Below are 24,089 nucleotides of genomic sequence, written 5' to 3' on the forward strand. Positions count from 1 at the left end.
ATTCAGGCGCCCCGTCTGTGTTTGCCATGATGTCCTGCATGTGGGAGGAACTCGATACATATCTGACCTTTTTCACACATAACAACAGAATAGGGTGTTAGAGATGACCAAAGCATGAAAGCTTAGGGCTAGGATTCGGACCCAATGCGACTTCAGTTTGAGTCAACAAGAATTTATTATACTGGATTCAACAAAATGTGTACAGTTTGGCCTCTTCTGTCCCCCACATCCTCTATTCTCAGAGTCTCCTGAGCTCCCGCTGCACATACAGGATTGCTCCTGGGGCTGAGGGAAATACACACTGTGTGTGGTGTGTGTGTGAAAATATATCATATGTATATGAGCTTTTTCCTCAAGGTTCCATAATCCCATTAGACACAAGACAAACCTCCAGACAATAGTTAAACATATTACAGGATAGAGCATGGTTTAGTGCTCAAATAAGGCCTGCCTTAGTACATGGTAATGCTCAGTTCAACTTTGTTGACCTGAACTGAGAAAATGATACAGGAGTCATAGAGAGGAGACTGACGGTTGGACCAGGGAAGGCTTCCTGGAGGAGGGAAACAGGACTCAAATTAGCTCCCGAGCATTTGGGAAGCCTTGGCTGACTGGGCAGAAGGGAAGTGCATCCAGACTGTTAGCGCAAGTGAGGGCTCGCTCCACACGCTGCTGGTCAGAGGCCGTGGCTGCTGCCCGCACATGTCAGTAAGATAATCCGAAGAGTCACGGCTTATGTAGGGCTTGCCATGCGCCAAGCACTGTTCTAACTGCTTCTCGTTTATGAGTTCATGGAACCCACATTTAAGCTCTACTGTGCAACAGGGATGAGGTTGAGTTACCAGGAGAGTTACGAATATTCTCTGGTAAGTGTACATGTATCAGCAAACCCCTCACTCCCCCTGAACCTCAGCTCTTCCCCACATGAAATGTGATCTAGAAACTTTTTTCATTCATGCTCTTAAAAAAGTGGAAAGCAGTACCTGAGAGGGAGGTATTTAAATCAATAGAAGTTTAAAGAACTGAAAAGGGAGGGGAGGAGAGAAAAACAAAGGAGACACCTGGGTCCTGGATTTTTCTCCATCTTCTGAGTATGCCAAGAGACCAATCACTTCACCTCTCACCCCTTACAAAATGAACATCATTATCTACTTGTGTGGAAAAGATTTTAAGATCCCTAGACAAAAGGCTTAAGTACAGGACGCCATTATCAGCAGGTAATTGCCCTGGACACTTTCCTTGAAAAGCACACCTGGATTTGGGATTTTATTTTATTGCTATGAATGTGGCATAATTAAACTTAAAGGCCAAAAAGTAATTTTATACTAATAATCATTCCACTCAGTGGATGTCTGTCATGTCAGTTAGTAGAAGGAAAGAAAATCTTCAGTTCTATGATGCAGAGAAAGTGGGGCATGATTATGCCACGACAGGTACCCGCTCTGGCTGCTTAAAGCCATTCAAAACCGCGGTGGAGTTTAACAAGGGGAGGAGGAGGAAGCGTCTGTGAGGGGACTTGCACACAAACATTTGCAGAGCAGTCTCGCAGCCCTGGCAGGGGTGCTGATCGTGTGCCTGGATTGTTTTCGGAGGCCTCCCAGCTGACACATGGAATAAGAATCATGATTTCTTGCTGGAATAGCACCCCAGGGAAAAGTGGTGAAGCTCACCATGCTGGGAGAAGTTCTCCACCTAGGGCGTGAGCTCTCATCAACTTTACCGCACGTGACAGTGACAAGGAGGGAGGAGGGCCTGCGTGTAGCCTTCAATCATGGGACTGTCAAAAATCCAGCCAGGCTGAGAGCCTGAACCAGAGAAGGAATCAGGGGTACCTGACGCCTGTGAGGACTAAAGCAGGAGCTTGAGTGAGGAGGTAGAGGGGAAGGCATACCCATGAGACACCAGGTTCTGTGCCTGGCGCTGTAAGAGCCGCAGAGATGTCCACGGTGAGTCCCTGCCCTTAATTAGCGTACAGTCTAGTTGCAGATATGAGGCGAATTAAATCCTGATGCAGAGAGGACTGTGAGAGCTGCTGGACCATTGTACAGACAACGGCTCTTCCAGAAGCAGCAGGGACCACTGTGATCAGGGGAGGCTTCTTGGAGCAGCAGAGCTGAGCTGGTTCTGACTGGAAGAGGTGATGGGCTCCTGGGACAAGCATGTGGGGCATGAGAAGGGACAGGTAGCTCTGGCAATGGTACAGGAGGCTGCCTACACAGGGCCAGTGAGTGCACTAGTCTGGCCGGCAGAGGACAGAGGGAGTGGAGGTGCCTCGAGGCCAGGCTGTGCAGAGGCACAAATGCAAAGCTAGGAAGTTTGGACTTCTGCGTGTAGGCAGCTGGGCACTGCCAAAGGGGGCTGAGAGCATTTCATTAGAACAGGAAACAAAGAAAATTGGAGAAGAGACCCTAGGGAGAGAGGACTTTAGGCAGGATGGTGGGAATGACAGAAAAGAAGGATGTGAAGCAAAAAAAATGCTATTCAGCTGATTCAACAGAACCTGGAGACCTGCTGGGGTACAGCAGGGTCAGGGCCGACTCCGAGATTCAGAAACAGAAATGCCGCCACAAAAACACAAGCAAACTATGTAACGACAAAATCATTCGACAAGGCATTCTGCTTCTTTGGGTGGCATAAATTTTCTTTTCATAGGTACAACTGATAGCAATCACATGCTCCAAAATTCAGGGCCTAAAATGGAAAAACTGCCTTTGGTGTTTCTGGAGTGAATAAGAACAGAGGAAGGAATGTGTGTAAACACATAAAGAAAAGCAGCAGCACACAGATCAGCTTTAACTCAGACCCACAAGCACCAAGATCTTGCTGCCATACTTTACAAGGAGGCTGACAGTGAGAGAACTGGGATGTGTCAAGTTAAAAGAATGTAGAGAAGAAAATACCTGATGGCAGGACCTATGCAGTTGGTCTTGCTGAGGTTTTTCTACATGACGCAATTACCAATCACACCACTTACTACAGGTAGCAGTTTCAACATTTATAGGACAGGAGAAACCATTTATTGTTCAGACGATTTTTTTAGAACTGATGTAAAATACATCACTAAATTTAAAAGGAGAGCTTAACTTGCCTATATAAACTGTATTTCAGAGTAACCAAATAGCTCTAGTATATGAATTTCAGCTGACAAATGTGCAATGATGATGGAATTAGAAAAATCATCATTTTGCAAGTCCTGGAAAAATAATTGATCAGGAAAAATATTACTAGATGAAACCAGTAGATCAAAGAATGATGGAGAATTTTTCAATGGATGGATTAGATTACTACCATCTGGACCCACTGATCAATCTTACCATCACTAAAGTGGGACAACCAGACATCATGTGCTATCTGATATGATGCAATAGGAATTATTTCACACTACCTATAAAAACATCCTTGCCAAAACAAAAAAATAACTAACATAAAAGAAGGAGAAACTGAATTTAATCAAGCCCATAAAGTTAAATTCCCTTTCATAGGAAAAACAAGTGACAGAGGAACAAATAAAAGCTACCAGGTAAATCCTAGATATGGGAAATTCTACCAGGCCTTGACCTAGGATCTTCAACAGGTCAGTGCACGAGAAGAGAAAGATGGCAAAGGAGGAGAACTCTTTAGATTAAGAGATTTAAGAGACAGAACCAGATGTAATGTGTAGATCCTGTGCTTCTTAAACAAAACAACTATAAAAAGACATTTCTGAGACCATCTAGGAAATCTGAACATGAAATGATATTGTGGGTATATAAGAAAATGTCTACATTTTTCAGAGATACAAAGTGAAGTATGCATGGATAAAATGAGGTAATGTCTGAGATTTGATTTAAACTTATTCAGCAGAATTTCTTCCAGGTAGTGCTGGATTAGCTTGCTTCAGATCAAATTCTTTGCTAAGAACAAGCAAAGTTAGACAAAATGTTTTTAAAAAACTGTCTGAAGGTCTCAAAGAGCCAGTGAAGCAGAGGAATCCTGAAGAGTCAAATTCACAGAAAGAACAGAAGCTCAAGAAGGTGATCCTTACATTTGTTGCTACTTTTCCCTTTGCTGATTTGAAAGTAGAGGGAGATAGGTTAAACAGCGGAGCAGAGGCTCTGGCATTCTCACAGATCTGAAGACACAGAAATTCGAGTTCAGGGCTCAAGTGGGATGAGAAGGAGGCCTAGTAAACATGGCTGGCTTTCATTCGTGACCCCCAGAGGGCTATAATCTAGGAATAGCGGTAAGCCCGAAATAGACCAGTCCTCACAAAGACTGAATCAGTTCAAACTCTAATTGGATTAAGGTGATCTGTTTCTACCTTGACTGCAAGAAGCAAAGGCAAATTCCCTCTGAAGGAAGATAACATCATTCTGAACCTCAAGTTATCTCTCCAATTTTTCTACACTATGTCCTGTGTTCAATAAAATTATAAGCAGGCATTAAAAAAGACAAGGACTGTCTGAAAACCAAGAGAAAAACACAGATAATTAAATAGACCTATAGGTACTCAAATATTGAGGTTCCCATAGATAGACTTTAACTGTAATAAGTATGTTTGAAAAATTAATAGAAAAGAATTTTAGCAGAAAATTAGAAATTATACAAAAATAACCAATGAAAATTCTAGAACTGAAAAATAGAAAGCTGAAATGAAGAACTCAATAGTTTAACATGAGATGTGCCACAGCTGAGGAAAGCATTCGTGAACTGAAGGCAGGCCAAAGAACACATCAACTGCAAAACATGAAGAGACAATGAAATAGAAAATAAAGAGGGACACAAATCTCATACATGTTAACCTGAATCTCAAATGAGAGAAGGGAGAGAATTGGGCAGAAGCAATATATGAAGCCACAATGGCTGAGAATTTTCAAAAATAATGAAAGACAGCAAGTAACAGATTCAGAAATGCTAAGAACTGCAAAAAGAATAAAATAATTCAACAAAGGAGAAGAGGCAGGAGGGAAAGGTGAGAGAGAAAATAAGTGTTGCAAAATCTTGATAATTATTGAATCTGGATGACGGATATATGAAGGTACATTATATTATTCCATTTTTGTGTATGTTTGAATTTTTTCATAATTAAAAAAGCAGGACATTGGGTTTTGCTTTTTCACTTTCAGAAATTATGAACTCTGGTAGATAACTGCCTCAAGTTCCAGAAGATTTTGGAATTTTACTGAATTCTAAGCCTTATATAGAAATAAAATGATACACACAAGAGTGGCATACAATGGCCTTCCACACTGTTTCAAGACATCAGATAGACATTGACTCGATAGCTAGAATAACAGCAGATGCAGCAGCAGCTCACACTCAACATTAAGAGGCTTCATTTTAGGTCTTAAATCAAGTGTAGAAACTCAGCGCCATACCTCATGGGTAACTGGGACAAGGAGGCGTGAAAAGGCAGGTAGAGTCATTTGATGTTCCTTAGGGTCTGTTTAAGTTAAACCAGCTATTGTATGGAAGTTATTTATGCCTTTGTGGCAGGGTAGCTTTATTTGTAATATGATACCATTTTCATTGTTGTTAGTTAAAAAAAAACAAAACCTAACATCAGGAAACAAAACCAAAGAAAGAAAAGACAGACCATACTGTCTAAGAGACCACTTCAGAACAAGGAGAACTATTTCTTAGCTTTAATTAGACTTTAATTAATTCATAAGTTAGTCTGGAGAGATGCTGTTCCCCAAGTGGGATGATAAAGCCTTATTTCTCCATCACCTCTACTGCTTGGCTCTGTCGGTGATAGGAAGATCAGAACCATGAATTCTTAAATATTTCTGAAAGGGAAAGATCTGGAGTTCCAGTCTAGACTGAATCCTCAACTCATCTATGATTTCTGCTATTGGCCCCACATCACCGAGAAAGATGGATCTGCCACACCCTGACCCCCACCTTCCTGCCACCTGAGTATAACAAAATAAAATTCACAGTTCCTCTTATAATTCCACCATGTTACAACAGGATTTTAAAATGTTACAATGAGATGCCGTTTCATTGCAATGAGATTTTTCTTGGGTTTATTTTTATCCCATAAATGAGCAAGCAGGATCATTTTCCTTACACAAAGAATGCATTTCTACTTCTCTTAGTTTTGAACCAAATAGGTTCTTCACTCAAAAGGCAGGGCTTTCTTACTCTCAAAAGCTTTGACAACTTATAGTTGTACATGACCCATTGTTAGAAAGAACCTCTAAATCAGATAATAAGAACAAAAGAGCTTTTTGTCTGCTTTAAGTGTTCATGTAATTCAGGCTCAGGAGCAGAGGTTTTACAGTAGATAAATTAGAATGAAGGAGTTAGGAGGTCTGGGTTCAAGATCTGCTTCTTCCAAGCAGTTAGCTGGGTGACCACTCACATCACAATTAACCTGATGGTAAGAAACGAGACCTGAGTACATCTGGAAATACACAACAACGTATAAACAACGTAGTATTATTACGTTTCCAGGGCTAGTGAATGTATGGTAATTAGTTGTAACGCACTATTACATCCATGTTGAGATAAACATGGGGAAAAAATAATCTGATTTTCTTGCAAAGTTTAAAAAAAAATAGCCTGATAGCATCCAAATAGTTACTTTCCAACAGCCAAAAGACCCATCTGGATCACCTGTATGTTTGCCTGTTTCTTTTCAAATGCAAGTTGAATGTGTAGCAACACAAATACAAGCGTAGTGGGGACCGGGGTGGTTGAGAAGATTCTGGATGAGTGGCTGGCAGCTGGCTCATTAAGGAAAGACTTAAGCGTCCAATTTTTAACCTAAAAGTTTGGGTTTTCATCTTTCTTTTTGAAAAATGAACTGAGAAGACATTGCCCATATTATATTTATAACTTTCAAATTAAAGGTGTTTAATTATTTTCATCTAACGCTGGATTTGTGCAGAAATTTCCTCCCCCTCTTGCTGGACCTGCTCGTGTGCTTCTCGGCCCACTGGCAGTCTGGCTGGCAGCTGGGAGACCTCATGGGCTGTCCACGCAGTTGGCCCCGCACGTAGCACAGCGGTAAGAACTGTCAGACTTCCAGGGCGGGACAGGATTCCATTGTATGCCAATGGTTTCCTTTTCAATTCCTGCAATGGTGACAGTGCTGTCCTCTGTCTGGCTTTTGCCTGTCTCATATCTTGCAGCACTCTTTTTTTAGGGTATGAAATATTTACTAATATTTTGAAATATTTCAAAAAGGCCAGCTAGCATGACTGAATTATACTATAACTGTAATTTAGTTATTAAAATCCTTGAGGAAAAAATGGCAATGAGATTTTCATTACAAAAGTTGCACTTCTCCTCTGTAAGGTCTATTTATCCACTTACATGAGCACAAAAGACACCTCTGAAGTTCTGGTTGTGTACTCTAAAGCTCCAGAATATCTGAATACACACATGGTCATATCATTCCAAGATCACCTCCTAAAAGGAAACCTGTGAGTAGAAATGTTAACGTTTATTTTCATAAATTGTTTTATTTATTTGAGCCTGTTAGTTCAAATTTATGAAAATTGGTTTGCATATTGTTTCTGGTAATACAGCAGGCTTGGGAGCCATACTGATTCTTTCACTGAAAACAATGTAAAATATGTGTGTACATTTTCTACAATGTAAAAAATGTGCTAGATAAAACATTTTAAAAAGTAATAAAATGCTGGAAGATAGTAAGAAATTGTCAAGCCAAAAATCTAAGCAAACAAGGACCCCTGAGAAGTAAGTAGAATGTCGAAACTGCTGTTGTATTGGTATGCTGGAGCCTCTGGCTTCACCTGCTTTTGGAGCTTGGGGGGCAGAAGAGCAAGCCCAGTGTCTACCCAACATTGTGGGTCTAACAGGGAATCCTCCCTTCTTGCCAATTACAGGAGACGGATCACATTCAAGAGTCACAGTAAGACTGACAGTGGAAGTTAGACGCCAGTAGAATGATATCTTCAATGTGCTTAGGAAAAACAATTCCTTGTCTAGTATTCTATATCTTCAAAAATATCTTTCAAGAATCAGGATAGACAGCTGAAGGATGTAGGGTGACTTTTTGAGTTGCTGAAAATGCTCTAAAATTGACTGTGGCGATGTTTGCACATCTCTTTGAATATACCAAAAACCACTGAATTGTACACTCTAAACGACTAAATTGTATGGATGTGAATTATAGCTCAACAAAGCTGTTCAAAAAAATCAGACATTAGCACCCCCCAAAAATGAAATAATCAGGTATAAATCTAACAAAATATATATAAGATCTGTATAAGGAAAACTGCCAAACTCTGATGAATGAAATCAAAGAAATACTAAATAAGCGGAGAAATATTCCACATTCACTGATAGGAAGATTCAATATTGTCAAGATTTCAGTTTTTCCCAACTTGATTTATAGATTCAATGCAATCTCAATCAAAAGGCCAGCAAGTTATTCTGTGGATGTCAACAAACTGATTTTAAAATTTATACCGAGAGGCAAAAGACCCACAATAGCCAACACAATGCCAAAAGAGAAGAACAAAGTTGGAGGACTGACACTATCCAACTTCAGAATTGACTATAAACCTACAGGAATCAAAGCAGTGTGGTACTGGTGAAAGAATAGACAGGTACATCAATGGAACAAAACAGAGAGCTCTGAAAGATAGATAAATATAGTCAACTGACCTTTGACAAAGGAGCAAAGGCAATACAATGGAGCAAAGACAGCTTTTTCAACAAATGGTGCTGGAACAACTGGACATCTACATGATAAAAACTAATCTAGACACAGATCTTACACCCTCCACCAAAATGAACTCAAAATGGATCACAGATCTAAATGGAAAATGCAAACTATAAAACTCCTAGAAGATACCATAGGAGAAAACCTAGAAGATAATGGGTATGGTGAGGCCTTTTTAGATACAACACCAAAGACCTAATCCATGAAAGAAAGAACTGATAAACCGGACTTCGTTAAAATTAAAAACTTCTGCTCTGCAAAATACAGTGTCAGGGTAATGAGAAGATGTGCCACAGACTGAGAGAAAATATTTGCAAAAGATATATCTGATAAAGGATTTTTATCCTAAATATACAAAGAACTCAACACTAAGAAAAAAAACAATAACCCAATTTAAAAAGTGGGCCAAAGACCTGAATGGTCACCTCACCAAAGAAGATTTACAGATGGCAAATAAGCATATGGTAAGATGCTCCACATTATTTGTCATCAGGGAAATGCTATTAAAGCAACAATGAGATACCACCACATGCTATTAGAATGGCCAAAATCCAAAACACTGACAACACAAAATGCTAGTAAGGATGTGGAACAACAGGAATTCTCATTCATTGCTGGTGGGAATGCAAAACGGCACAGCTATTTTGGAAGACAATTTGGCGGTTTCTTACAAAACTAAACATACTAAACAAATTATACCATAGGATCCAGGAATTGTGTTCCTTGGTATTCACCCAAAAGAGTTGAAAATTTATGTCCACACAAAAACCTACACACAAATATTTATAGCAGCTGTGTTCATAACTGCCAAAACTTGGAAGCAACCAAGATGTCCTCTAGTAGGTGAACTGACAGATAAACTTACAGTACACCTAGACAATGGAATATTATCCAGTACTAAAAAGAAATGACCTATCAAGGCATCAAAAAATATGAAGGACCCTTAAGTGCATACTTCTAAGTGAAAGAAGCCAATCTGAAAAGACTACATTCCAACTATACAACATTCTGGAAAAGGCAAATCTATGAAGAGAATAAAAAGTTCAGTGGTTGGTTGCCAGGGGCTAGGAGAAGGGGAGGGGTGAATAGGTGGAGCACAGAGGATTTTAGGGCAGTAAAAACGCTCTACATGATGCCACAATGATGGATACATGTCATTATACATTTGTCCAAACTCACAAAATGTACAACATCAAGAATGAACCCTAAAGTAAACTATGGACTGTGGGTGACTATGACTATGTCAATGTAGGTTCATCAGTTGTACGAAATGTACCACTCTGGCAAGGAATGTTGATAACGGGGGAGGCTGTGCATGTGTTGGGGTAGGGAGGATATGAAAAAAGTCTCTGTACCTTCCACTCAATTTTGCTGTGGACTTCAAACTGCTCTAAAAAAAAATGAAGTCTTAATAATAAAAAAAAGACTGAAGATGAAATAAAGATATTTTTGGACAAAGACAAACTGATACTTTGTCACCAGCAGATCTTAACAAAAGAAATTTCTAAAGGGTATACTTCTGGTAGAAGCAAAGTAAGCCAAGATAGAAAGTCTAAGGTGCAAGAAGAAATGAAGAACAAAGAGAATGCTTATAATGGGCAAATCTATGAATATTGACAAATAGAACAATTTGGGGGATTTAAAATATGGTAAAAATAAAAATATACTATAATCATAACACATATGTCAGCAGGGAAGAAAACAAGATTCAAGTACTCTAGTCCTTCCACAACGAGGAAGAACATACAGTGGTTACATGCATATTTACTTTATAATTCTTTAAACAGCTCATGTATGATTTATACATCCTTTAGAATGTAGGCTATATTTAATAATAAAATAGTCTTAAAAAACTGATTTAGTGTTCTAATTTCTAGGTACGAAGCCAGTGTGTAAAGAACAATTAGGTTAACAGATAATCTACAGATTTAATGATCTCAAATGCTTGAGTGTTAAACCAAGAAGAGAACATTGTGGTCTTAAAAATGTAGATAGTTTTCTCATGTTTGGAAGAAAAAAAATGAGATTTAAAAAAGTTAAAAACTAATAAAAAGCTTCATGGTCTAGGTTTAAATAGAAGATGAAATATAGTTTGCCATCAATAAGCTTACCAGGTTGTGTGTCTGTATCTATAATACAGGGTGTCTATATGTAAAAACACTATGAGTGTTATGGTTGACATACATTCCAGCAGTGTGACTGGTACTTCTATTGAAATCAGCTGATACAGATGCAAGTACTCAAGAGCCCATGGGCCTTGAAAAAGTCTTAGGCTCCCAGAGCACAGGTGTTGGAAGGCACTGGAATGTGGTGCTGGGAAGCAGAGACGTTCTCTTCTTTTGTAACTTTCAAAGAAAAATATAGCCTGTTGGGGCAGAGTACTTTGCACTGCTTAGACGCAGAACCATGAGAAAGCGAGTCTATAGCAGAGGTTGGCAAACTATGGCTTGAAGGCCAAATCCCACCTGCAGCATGTTTTGGTAAATACTTTTATTGGCATACAGCCACACCTATTCCTTTACACACTGTCTATGCAGCTCTCATGCTGCATCAGCAGAACTGAGTGACTGTATGGCTTTCAAAGTCTAAAATACTTACCACTTGTCTCTTTACAGAAAAAACATGCTGACACCTGGTCTATAGTAAAGGGGTTTCTAGAAGTAAAAGGCTGGAGAGAGGATCTCATACAAAAAGTACTCTATAATGGATAACTATGAGTATCTATTGGAAATTTGTCTAGTTGTCTTTGTCACTAATAAGAATAACGATCATGATAATAAACACATTTAGAGCCTTTGCTATGTATCAGGCACTGTTCTCAGGACTTTGTTTTAGCTCCATTTACTCTAAAACAACATTATGCAAGTAAACTTTGGTAAAGATGACGTGAAGTGATCAGAGAGCCTTTTCTGCAAGAAATAAGTATAAAACTGGACAAAATCGCCAAAAGCAACCACTTCAGGGCTTGAGAAATTGACCAAAGGTAGACAACAAATTGAGAAGTGTCTATTCTTGAAAAACAGCTAGAGCTTAGGGTAAGAAAAGCAGGAGTCTATGGCCTGCTTGCCTGGACTATTCCCATCCACCACCTCCACCTGACTGAGCCATAGAAGGCTTGCCATACCACCTGAGTAACTGGGAAATTGCACGTACGTAAGGGAGTCACAAGACAGCCTGTGAAAAATAAAAGCCAAGGGACACTTGAGAACTTTGAATGTATAACCTGCCCACACACAGCAGATGGTGGAATCTCATACGTTCAAGGTGTTTGAGCAACATCTCTGTCCACATCACTGGCTGATCTCTAAGTCATGCAGACATAGGGGAAACCCCTAGGAAGCTAGGCCAAAAAAAAAAACCATAAAAGACTGAGCAAAGATATCATTAATAGGGGGCAGCCCCACAGCCGAGTGGTTAAGTTGGCATGCTCTGCTTCAGTGGCCTAGAGTTTGCTAGTTCGGATCCTGGGTGCAGACCCACACACTGCTCATCAAGCATGGTGTGGTGGCATCCCACATAGAGAAGCTAGAATGACCTACAACTAGGATATACAACTTTTACTCAGGCTTTGGGGAGGAAAAAAAAAGGAGGAAGATTGGCAACAGATGTCAGCTCAAGGCCAATCTCCTCACCAAAAAAGAAAAGATATTATTAATAAGTTGTACTGCACACTCCACAATTTACATCCAAGCAAGTTACAAAAATAACACAACAAAACAACCACCACCAATCTTCAGAACAGTAAAACACAATGCAGAGTTAGTTATTTCAAATGTTCAATTTTCAATAAAAAAGTTATTAGACATGCTGCGGTAGGGACAAAAATGACTCCCAAATAAATCCACAACCTAATTTCTGAGCCTATGAATATGTGACCTTACATGGCAAAATGAACTTTGCAGATGTGATTATGGCTAAAATCTTTGAGATGGGGAGATTATGCTGGATTATTCAGGTGGGTTCAAGCTAATTACACAAATCCTTAAAAGCAGAGGCCCATTCCCAGTTGTGCTCTGAGAAAGAGATGTGAGGATGGAGGCAGGGTCAGAGAGAAGTTATGTTGTTGGCTTTGAAGATTCAGGAAGGGAACCACGACCCCAGGAATGCGAGCAGACTCTAAAAGCTGGAAAAGGTAAGAAAACAGGTTCTCCCACAGAACCTCCAGGAAGAAATGCAGCCCTTCTGACACCTTGATCTTAGCCCAGTGAGACCTGTGTTAGCCTTCTGACCAACAGCACTATAAGATAACACATTTGTGCTGTTTTAAGCCATTAAGTTTGTGATAATTTGTTACAGTGGCAAAAGAAAATTTATAACACATTTTATTTTTTTTTTAAAGATTTTTAAATTTTTTTATTTTTTTCCCCAAAGCCCCCCAGTACATAGTTGTATATTCTTTGTTGTGGGTCCTTCTAGTTGTGGTATGCGGGATGCTGCCTCAGCGTGGCTTGATGAGCAGTGCCATGTCCGCGCCCAGGATTCGAACCAACGAAACACTGGGCCGCCTGCAGCGGAGCGTGCGAACTTAACCACTCGGCCACGGGGCCAGCCCCTATAACACATTTTAAAAAATAGGAAAGTAGGAACCATACTTAGGAACAAAGCTGTCAAAAGAAAACTGACTCTGAGTGGGCTCAGGTATTAGATTTAGAAGATAATATCATTAAATCAGCCACTATAAATATTTTTAAGGAATTAAAGTAAATTATGTTCAAAAAATTAAAATAATAAAAAAAAATGAGGGGGTTAGGGGAAGAAATCTTGACGGAGAAATAAAACTATAACAAGAACCAAATGTAAATCCTAGCATTGAAATGAAAAGTTCACTAGAAAGATTCAACAGCAAATTTGATATAGCAGGAGAAATAATCAGTAAACCGGAAGACGGATCAATAGAAATATCAAATCTACAGAACAGAGAGAAAAATAATGGAAAAATGAACATAACCCTCAAATACCTATGGGACAAAGTCAGGTGTTTGAGTGTATGTGTAATGGATAGCTCAAATTGAGAGGAGAAAGATAACAGGGCAGAAAAAATAGTTGAAGATATAATATCCAAAACCTTCCCAAATGTAATTAACATCAAAACAAAACATTAGCCTACAGATATAAAAAGCTGAACTATCTCTAAATAGGATAAGTTCAAAGAAACTCTCACCTAGACACATCACAGTCAAACTGTTCAAGTCAAAGAGAAAAATCTAGAAAGCAGCAAGAGAAAAACAACTCATCACATTCAGGGAAACAGCTGACTTCTTATCAGAGACAATAGAGAGAGAAGAAAAAGAATAACAATGCTGAAAGAAAGAAACTGTCAACCAAGAAATCTACATTTAGAGAAACTATCTTTCAAAAGTAAAGGTGAATGTAAAGATGTCAATTCTCCTCAAATTGATCTATAGTGAAATTATAATAAAATTCCCAACATATTTATAGATATAGACAAGCTGGTTCTAAAATGTATATGCAAATTCAAAGACACTAGAATAATCTAAACAATTCTGAAAAAGAATAAAATTGGAAGACTCACATAACCCAATTTTAAGATTTACTATAAACCTACAGTAATCAAGAGAATGTGCTATTGGTAAAGAGGTAGACACATAGATAAATGGAACACAACAGACATTCCAAAAATAGAACTACACAAATATGATCAATTTATTTTGGACAACAATACAGAAACAATTTAATGGAGCAAGGACAGTTTTTTCAAACATTCATAGGAAGAAAGATGAACCTTGACCTGAACTTCACACCTTATACAAAGATCCATTATGGGTCCATTAACTCAAAATGGATTATCAATCTAAATGTAAAATTATAAAACTTTTAGAAAAAGACAGCAGAAAATCTTCATGATCTTATGTTATGCAAAGATTTCTTACATATGACACCGAAAACATGATCCACAAAAGCAAAAATTGACAAGTCAGATTTCATAAAAATTAACAGCATTTGCTCTGTAAAAGATATTATTAAGAGAATAAATAACATTGAATTGTACACTTTTAAAGTAAACATGAGTTCTATCTCAATTTTTTAAAAAAAGTTAAAAAGATACTTAACATATGTACTTACTATAGTCTGCATGTTTGTGTCCCCCCTGAAAATTCATATGTTAAAATTCTAACCCCCAAAGATGACAGTATTTGGAGGTGAGGCCTTTGGGAGGTAGTTGGGTCATGAGAGTGGAGCCTTCATGAATGATATTCGTGTTATTAGTGTTCAACCCCACAGAGATCCCCAGCCTCTTCCACCACGTGAGGATACAGTGAGGAGCCAGCTATGAACCAGGAAGAGGGTCCTCACTCAACAATGCTGGTACCATGATCCCGTACTTTCAGACTGAAAAACTGTGAGAAATAAATGCGCATTGTTTATAGGCTATCCACCCAGTCTGTGATATTTTGTTATAGCAGCTCAAATGGACTAAGACAGCCCTGAATTCCATTACTAGGAATCCATTTCAGGAGAAATGAAAACATATATCCACACAAAGACTTATCTGAGAACGTTCATAGCAGTGTTATTCAAAATGGCCAAAAAAAAAAAAGTGGAAATAGCCCAAATAATCAACTGGTGAGTGGATAAATAAAATGTGATATACCCATAGAATGCAATACCATTCTGCATTATAAAGGAATGAAGAACTGATACTGTTGCCACATGGATTAACCTCAAAAAACATGCTGAGTGAAAGAAGCCAGACAAATAAGACCACATATTGTAAGATCCAATTTATGTGAAATTTCTAGAAAAAGCAAAACTATAGAGACAGAAAGCAGATATGTGGTCGTCTGGGACTGGGGTTGGAAGTAGGAACCAACCACAAACAGGCACAAGGGGACCTTTAGAGACGACACAAATATTTTAAAAATAGATTCTGGTGCTCATTGCACAACTGCAAAAGTTTCTAAAACTCATAGAGCTGTACCCTTAAAATGGGTGAGTTTTATGGTGTGTAAATCATACTTCAATAAAGCTATTAAAAAATTAAACAAACTTATGAGGTGGATACTATTATCACCATTTCACTACTGAAGAAACTGAGGCACAGAGAGATTAGGGAACTTCCTGAAAAACAGCACAACTATGAATTGATCCCAGGCCAAATGATTATAGAGTTCTTAACCACAAATCAAACCCAGTGTAATTTGCTAACTATGAAAATACAGTGCTAGCCGCACAGAGAAAAGTCCTGCCTCCTTCCCACAGGCAGTCATTTTATACGATACGAAGCTATTACACACTGAGCATATCCTATAAGCCGGACCCTATGCAAAGACTTTGTTTCATTCTAATTAGCACAACAATTTGCAAGGTAGTTACTATTATCCCCTAGTCTACAAATTAGGAAACTAGGGCACAGAAGAATTAAATAACTTGTTGAAGATCACACAGCTAGGATGTGCTTCAGATGGCATTTAAACCAGGGGCTGACTCCAAAATTTTTGTATAGTATCCCAATTTCTCACCAAAATGGATTCCTCTTTTAAACATAATATTTCCTCATGTGATAACAAACGACCTGGACTTTTTACATTAAAATACATAATTAAAAAAATAAAAGTTATGTGTTTTTTAATGGTTTCCCTGAATCCCGCAAGCAGTGTCTATTAGAGAAAATATATCTTTCTGATACCTGGGTATGCAAAAGCTGTCTTTGCTAACGGATGCTGCTTTCACATTATCTGAAGCACAGAAGGCTGGTTCTCTACCCTCCTGACTGAACCCAAATATAGGTAACTCCTTCTAGATTACAGAAATACATATTCATTTTATATACTTAATTATATCATCAAATCCCTACTTAGAGGTCAAATTATTATAGTTCCTTTAATCTTGTTTCCAGAAGAGCCACTGCAGCCATGACTAATCCTTTTTCATGCTTATCGACTTGCAAGATTTGGACAGTTTTCAGTAATGCAGACATTATCCATAGACATAAATACGCAGACACAGTATTTTCTCAAAGGGAGGAAGAGAAAGGAGATCAGGGAAGAGCAAATGTCCACAAAAAGAAGAGGCCCTCTTCTCTGGGAACCTGTTTATTTTGCTGTTGTCAAAGAGAAAGCGAATCAAGAATTCAAGAACAGTATAGAAGTAGCAAAACCATTTGGATTTAACTTGATGGCTCCGGAAACCTCTAGTAACACTTTTCTTTTGAGAGAACAATTAATGATCTGTTTCCTATTTTGCTCACTTAAAGCAGGGAGCACGACGGCCTGTGACAAAACCAGCATCAGTCAGGGTGCCTACAGTAAAAATGGCATCTGAAAAGTTACCTCTGACACAACACTCCCAATTTATTATTAAAATGTCTACTGAGACACAAATGTAGATTTTACAACATCCTAAGACAACTTAAAACTAGTACTAGTAGCCAACCCAAGGCGGGAGCCTAGGAAGTCTTCCTAGCTGCAACTTGCTGAGTGCAGGGCACAGTGAAACACTGTCTGGAGAAGCCTGTCTGCTTGAGAGTGGTGGGAAGGCCCCTTCCCACTGTCTGAATCATGGACCAGAAATGCAAGTCCGGACCAAGCAGGAATCTGTGCAGCTGTCCATGCACTTGTGTGGGGCTGGTTTCTGTAGCAGCCAAATTCAGTCATCCTGGACTCCTCTCTCTCCTTAACCAGTTCAAACCTTTATTCCATGTACAGATTGTAACTCCTAGGTTAAAAAAAAAACAGGGTAGAGAGGCTGGCCTGGTTGTGTAGTGGTTGAGTTTGCACGCTCTGCTTCAGCATCCTGGGGTTCACAGGTTTGGATCCTGGGTGTGGACCTACACGCCACTCAGCAAGCCATGCTGTAGTGGCATCCTACATACAAAATAGAGGAAGACTGGCATAGACGTTAGTTCAGGGACAATCTTCCTCAAGCAAAAAGAGGAAGATTGGCAACAGATGTTAGCTCAGGGCCAATCTTCCTCACCAAAAAAAAAAAAAAAAAAGGGTAGAGAGGTGGGTTAGGGGGCAAGAGTGGAGCACTAGATATATCACACTGAATACTGACAAGAGCAGGTACACTAAAAAACATGTGGTAAGTGGAGGGTAAGATATGAGGAACCTTGACAGAAGTGCATTGTGGGGTATTTAGTTTTCAATGTACTTTATCTCTCTCATGTCCCAGAGACCCAGGGTAAGAGAAGATGCCATTTAAGTCCACCTGTTCCCAACTGAAGAAAATCCACTAGATTATGAGAACTGGCTGTAAGTTGAGCATACCAACCTGCTGCCCAGTTAAAATCTGATGAGGAGACTCAAAGAGCACTGAGCCAAGGGCAATTTATATACTATGTCCACTGGCAAACACTAAGACGATGTTTTCTCACTAAAATTGAGGGAAAGGCAAAGATGTCCATTGTCATTATTCTTATTCAACACATTACTGGAAGTACAAGCTGGCACAATGAGGCAAGAAGAAAAAAGAAAAGAAGGAAGAAATAAATTGTCCCTAACGGCAGATGACATGATTGCCTATGTAAAAACTCCCAAGGAATTTCCAAAAGCATTCCTAGAACTAATAAATGAATTCAGTAAAATCACAGGATGCAAACTCAACACAAAAAGTTCATCATACACATAAATATTAGCGATGAACACATGACAACCAAATTAAAGACACAGTACCACTTACAACCACTATAAAAAATGAAATATGTATAAATCTAAAAATACCGTGTACAATATCCATATGCTGAAAATCACAAAACGCTCAGGAAAGAAATCATAGATCTAAATAAATAAAGACATACCGTGTTCATGGATTAGAAGACTCAATATAGTAAACTTGTTGATTTTCTCCAAATTGATCTATAGGTTAAACATAATCTTTATAAAAATCCCCATAAGAGTTATTGTAGATATAAACAAGATTATTCTAAAACTTATATGGAAAGGCAAAGGAACTGGAACAGCTAACACAATTTTGAAAAAGTAGAAAATTGGAGGATTCGCACTATCTGATTCCAAGTATTTCTACAGAAGCACAGTAATCAAGACCAAAAGTAGCAAACCCTAGTTCTCTTCCAACCTCTCAGCATGTTCACTTACCACACATCCCCCTGTTCCCAGGTTTCCACTGTACCTGCTAAAGCTAGTATGGAAATAATACAGGAAGGGTATCTAAGTGTCTATGGATAGCAAATGTTGTTCCAGTTACCTAGTGCCATGTAATAAACCATTCCAAAATGTAATGGTATAAAATAACAATCATTTCCTTATGCTTACACATTTTGTGTGTCAGAAATTAAGAAAGAGTGCAGTATGGAGAGCTCTCCTCTCTAATATGTGGTGCCTCAGCTGGGATGACTTGAAGAGCTAGAGGTGTCTCAAAATACCTGGAGGCTGGAACACCTGGGGCCGGAGGATCTACTGATGATACCAAGATACCAAGATGGTTTCTTCATTCTCGTTCTGGCACCCGAGCTGCAGTGGCTGAAGAATAAGCTCAGGCAGGGACTGTTGGCCAGAACACTTATGTAGCATCTTTATGTAGCTTCTCAAAACATCACAGCTGGGTCTGAGAGGGAGTGTCCCAAGAATGAGCATCTAGCGAGCAAGGGTTCCAGGGGACCAAGGCAGAGACTGCAAAAGTTCATCTTATTCTTAGAGAGAAAAAGGCTCTCAACTGAGTTGAGACTCGTGGTGGTGGTGGGGCCAATGGTGGCGATAGAGTATTAGAAATGCACAGAAAGCAAGGAAAAGCTGGGCAGGGTACCAAGGCAACAAAGATTATACTAACAACTCCCTATGCACAACAAAGAAATTTCATATCCACTATCTCACTGATAATGAATTATAACTGTGCAGTTTATTATCTTGATTATACAGATGTATGGACATAGATCCCAGGGTTCTACGTAATGTACCCAAATTGGTGCAGCCAGTAAATGGAGGAGCTGAGTTCAAAGCCCAGGAACTGCTTCCTGAATCTATTCTCTTTCCAGTCTACCTCACCGCCTCACTAAACCTCACCAATCTAACAGTTTTGCATTAGATTAGCTCTGTGCACTTTGTTAACTTTTTATAGTCCAACTAAAACATTTCAATCAATTTCAATAGCCCCTAATACACAACTATTTCACTGAGTACAAATGTGCCAGCAGCCTGGCATTACCTCTCGCCACCAGAAGCCTACAGGTGAAACCAGATTCATCACTTAACTGAAAAAAAAGGTGCTGGGAAAATGTGAAACCAATGAATCTGCCAGCATGATTGTTTCAGATAGAAAACCAGGGATCCAGTATCCAAATAAATAGCAGAATACTGTTGCTACCAGCTGTGTTTCCATTTACGACGCCATTTGTGGAAAATATTTATCACAGTCTTCCATTTTCACTGTGCAAAATCAAAGAAAACTGAGAAATGCCACATTACATTGTCTTCAAAAACCGTGTCATAGAGTAACTCAGCTCTCACAAGCTATTCTCTGAAGACATCACTGATGTTCTACCAAGTTGATGGAATAATATAACTTGCTAGCAGGAAAAAAAGGCTGGCAAACAGAATTGTGTTCATTAGAGCAATATTTTTACAATGCCTTATTCCATTTTCATTACTTTTCAAAATCACACATCACATCACAGGGCAGAACAGTCACCTTGCTATGCCCTGGATATTTCAATATTTTTACAGTTGGAAGTAGATTTTTAACACTTCTGAAAGTTACAGCTCTTCTCACTATACAGGGCTCATTTATGCAGCTGGGGAAAAGAACTCTCTCTGAAGGTTTATGTGTCCTTTGTTTATGTGCAGCTACCATTACTTTAGACTCAGAAGTTCCTGTGGGGGCAAGCTCTTCCATAATCAATTCATCAAGCCCAGTCTTAGTGCTGGACCAGCTCACAACAAAGTTTTGAAGTAGGCACCATTTGTCTTCATTCTCTTTTCATCTCTCCTATTTCCTAGAAACTTTCCTCTTTCATCCAGGTTGAAGGAATCACCAATGGTCTTCTTAGTGGGGCCTCACAAATGCTGCCTTCCCCAGTCCACCTCCCCCCACCCCCACCAAAGGTCCCTCTTCACCCAATCAAAATTCCCAAGCTTTATTGAGAAAAGTCTGACCTTATCAAGGTGTTAAAAGAAAGCAATCTTATTAAATTACAGTTGGTAATGACTGATAATTTCATAGAAGCATTTGCATTTTGAAGGAGAAATTCACATTAGCTCAAAAGAATTCCTAATGGACAAAATTCAAAACAGTCTAATGAAGTGATGAATTTTCATCAGTGGGAAGGAAAAATATTTTTGGGCACAAGTACCTCCTAGGATTTTCAAAAACCCAGGATTTTCAATGGTGAGTTGAGTTTCACGTGTGTAGCAGTGGACAACAAAGCACGGTACAGTCAAGTGAGCAATGTGCTGGTCACACCCTCAACCTTGCTACTGAAATGTCCATTATATTGCTTAGTCCCGTGATGCAAATGCAAGACGCCTAGAAGGGCTTGAAACCACCTGAGCAGACCCTGCCATAGAGAATAGGGAGGGGGAAAGGGTGTCCAGGGCACCCTTTAGGCATATCTTGTACTTTCTAAGCTGTTGGTATATAGAAAGACTTAATACCATGAGCTCTGTCGTCTGCATTCCTCTCCTTCTACCAAGCTTATACATGATTAGGACGGCCAGATGATAATCTCGGCACATGCCCGTTAGAGTAAAGGGGTGGGAGGTGTTTTGCCTATAATTGTTAAAATGAATAACAGACTGTTTACAGCTGAAGGAACCAGAGATCACCTACTGCAACTCCTTCAATTGAAAAATGATCGTACTATCCTAGAAAAGTTGCTCTAGGTCCACTGACTTGCTCTAGGTCATGAAGCATTCTCATGTGCCATCTTTTGGGAAATGGATGCCTATTAGGATATAACTCCTTTTACAGATATTTTCATAGGCAGCTCTCTAATGATGCCTATGTCCCCATCACCACTCACCTATAAATGGAAAGTTGTTCCATAGAGGTGATGAGGCCCTTTCCAACCAAATTGGCAGTGTGGGAATGGCACTAGAACCCAGTGTAATTTAGCATAGACCTGGAATTATTAGTAGTTTGTAACACTGAAAACTATGGGCAAGCAAGGATTCCAATAAAAATATAAAGTTTAGACCAAAGAAAAAGCTGTAGTCAATATTTGATTACTGAATTCAGTGGAGAGAGAACAAGTAACTGGGGTAATACAAACAGGGAATGACCCCAAATCCTTTATGTTTGCTATAGAATATTATTTTTATTTACATTTATTATTTTTATTTACATTTTATTTACATTTATTACACTGTCCTCATGAAGCCTACATAACGGTGGAAGGGACAGATAATGAAAAGTATTAACAAGTCTGGGGAGTACTGGGTAGGCTTCTACAGGGGCCCATAGCAAGGGGACCCACTCTTAACTAGAGGGTCAGGTAAAACCTCCCAGAAGAGGAGACATTTTAGTTTGAGGCTGATAGATGAGTCAAAATTAAACTGATGGGGCTGGCCTGGTGGCATAGTGGTTAATTTTGCGTGCTTAGATCCTGGGCGTGGACGTATGCACCACTCATCAAGCCATGCTGAGACGGCAACCCACATACAAAATATAGGAAGACTGGCATAGATGTTAGCTCAGGGACAATCTTCCTCAAGCAAAAAGAGGAATACTGGTAACAGATGTTAGCTCAGGGACAATCTTCCACCCCCTGCCTCTACCAAAAAAATTAAACTGATGAAAAATATTCTGGGCAGAAGGAACAATAGGTGCAAATGTCCTTGGCACAAAACAACATTAAGTATTCAAGGAATTGACAAACAGTCTAAAGCGTCCTGGGCATGGAATGAGGGTTATAGAGATAATATTGATTTGCAGCGAGGAAGGAAGGAGGGGTGCACTCCCCAACCTGTCCCTCAGCTGATGAACCCTGGTGAGGAGGGGGCAACACAGGACAGAGCCCGCCCTTATCTACCCACTCAGGTGTCAGGTCCAAGCAAGGGACAGTTTCCAGAGTCAGGGGCAGCAAAACTCTTTAAGGGCAGGGCCTGGCATTTAAAGGCAATTGTAACTTTTACATCTAATTCCAAGCCACGCCAGCACCCAATAACTGTGAATGATTTCCAAAAAGGCAGAGAGAGCCACAAGCACATCATTAAAGAAAGCCCCTTTAGGCAGAGCGGCAGCCAAATTTTTGAAGCAGGAATTGCCACAGAGAGGCCACAATGGGAGATGAGTGTACTCTGCGACTCTCCAGCACCATCACTTGAATCCTTTGCACTGACACGTCTAATTTTGGGAAGAACAGTTGAACATCTTTATGGATCAACCAAAATTTGAAACTGAGTGACAGGGCTGAATTTGAATACAATACTCTGGATGGTTCTATGTTCCATCTAACTGTCAGGCCCACCAGTTTCCACTATGAAATAATGAGTTTTTGCTGAATTCACTCTATATTCCTGAGTAAACTGTATTTTTCAGTTGAAAAAGTATTACAACTACCTCAAAAGCCCAGGGAAAATAACGACAGGCGATATAAATGAGCCCTTTCTGTAATTATGCGTGTAAATTTGGTCTTTGTCACATGAAATGAAGCATGGGAGACGGGAAGAAAGGAAGAGGCTGTGGTGGGGCAAAGTAAGCAGGCTATGTGTCTTTAGTAAACCGTGCCATTAAAAAGCAACGTCCCTATCAGACAAGCAATTCCTCCTCGGCATCTAAGAACTCAGTCATTCCCTCAAACTGGCCACTTTCTTCCTCATCCACAAGGGATGTCTTTACTAAACTGCTCTGGGCACTTTGCAGGGAATGAAATCAGTTGGGAACAAGAGAACCTGTTATTTCACCCAGGCAAAGAGGTCTGGCAAGCACAGCAAGAGCCCTTCCAAATCCCTCTCGGGCCCCGAAGCACTACTTGCACACTTATTAACGCTCTGATCGGTTTATCCTGCTAACTCTGCGACACTGCGAAATAGCATATGGAAACGGCAGGAGTGCCAATCTTGGGGCACTGTGACACTGTGTCTCTGTCGGTAACTAAGGTTTATGTGTTCACTGTCTGTGTTTTTCTTGAGTAGGGCTGTGGAGCAGGGCTCTGCCAGATGGATTATCATTTTCTATAGTTAATGAGTTTATCTGTCTCTTAGGAGAGAGAGAGGGGGAGAGACGGAGAGAGAGGGAGAGAGCGAGGAAGGGAGGGAAACAGAGAACATGTGCCCGCTCATATGAGCATCAGTGGACATTTGTTCTGTAGAAATTCAATTTATTAAATAGAAATTCTGGTCTTTTTTAGCCTCCAGCCAGACTGCTTCTGATACCCAGATGTCACATGTGTTTAAGAAGCCACTGAAGAGACGACCCTGAGAAGCTTCTGTGGGACCACCAGCCTCCCCCTCTTCCCTCTGTCACTGTTTCCCTCCCCTCCTCTCTTCAGTCT

General features: G+C 39.7%; 1 protein-coding gene across 2 annotated transcripts in view; it reads right to left on the bottom strand.

Annotated features, from left to right (window-relative positions):
- The window catches only part of SMYD3 (SET and MYND domain containing 3), a 663,517-nt gene that overhangs the window by 15,404 nt on the left and 624,024 nt on the right, over positions 1 to 24,089 (bottom strand). The gene's annotated exons all lie outside the window — the stretch shown is intronic.

Source organism: Equus quagga, chromosome 12 (genome assembly GCF_021613505.1).
Source record: "Equus quagga isolate Etosha38 chromosome 12, UCLA_HA_Equagga_1.0, whole genome shotgun sequence".
NCBI lineage: Eukaryota > Metazoa > Chordata > Mammalia > Perissodactyla > Equidae > Equus > Equus quagga.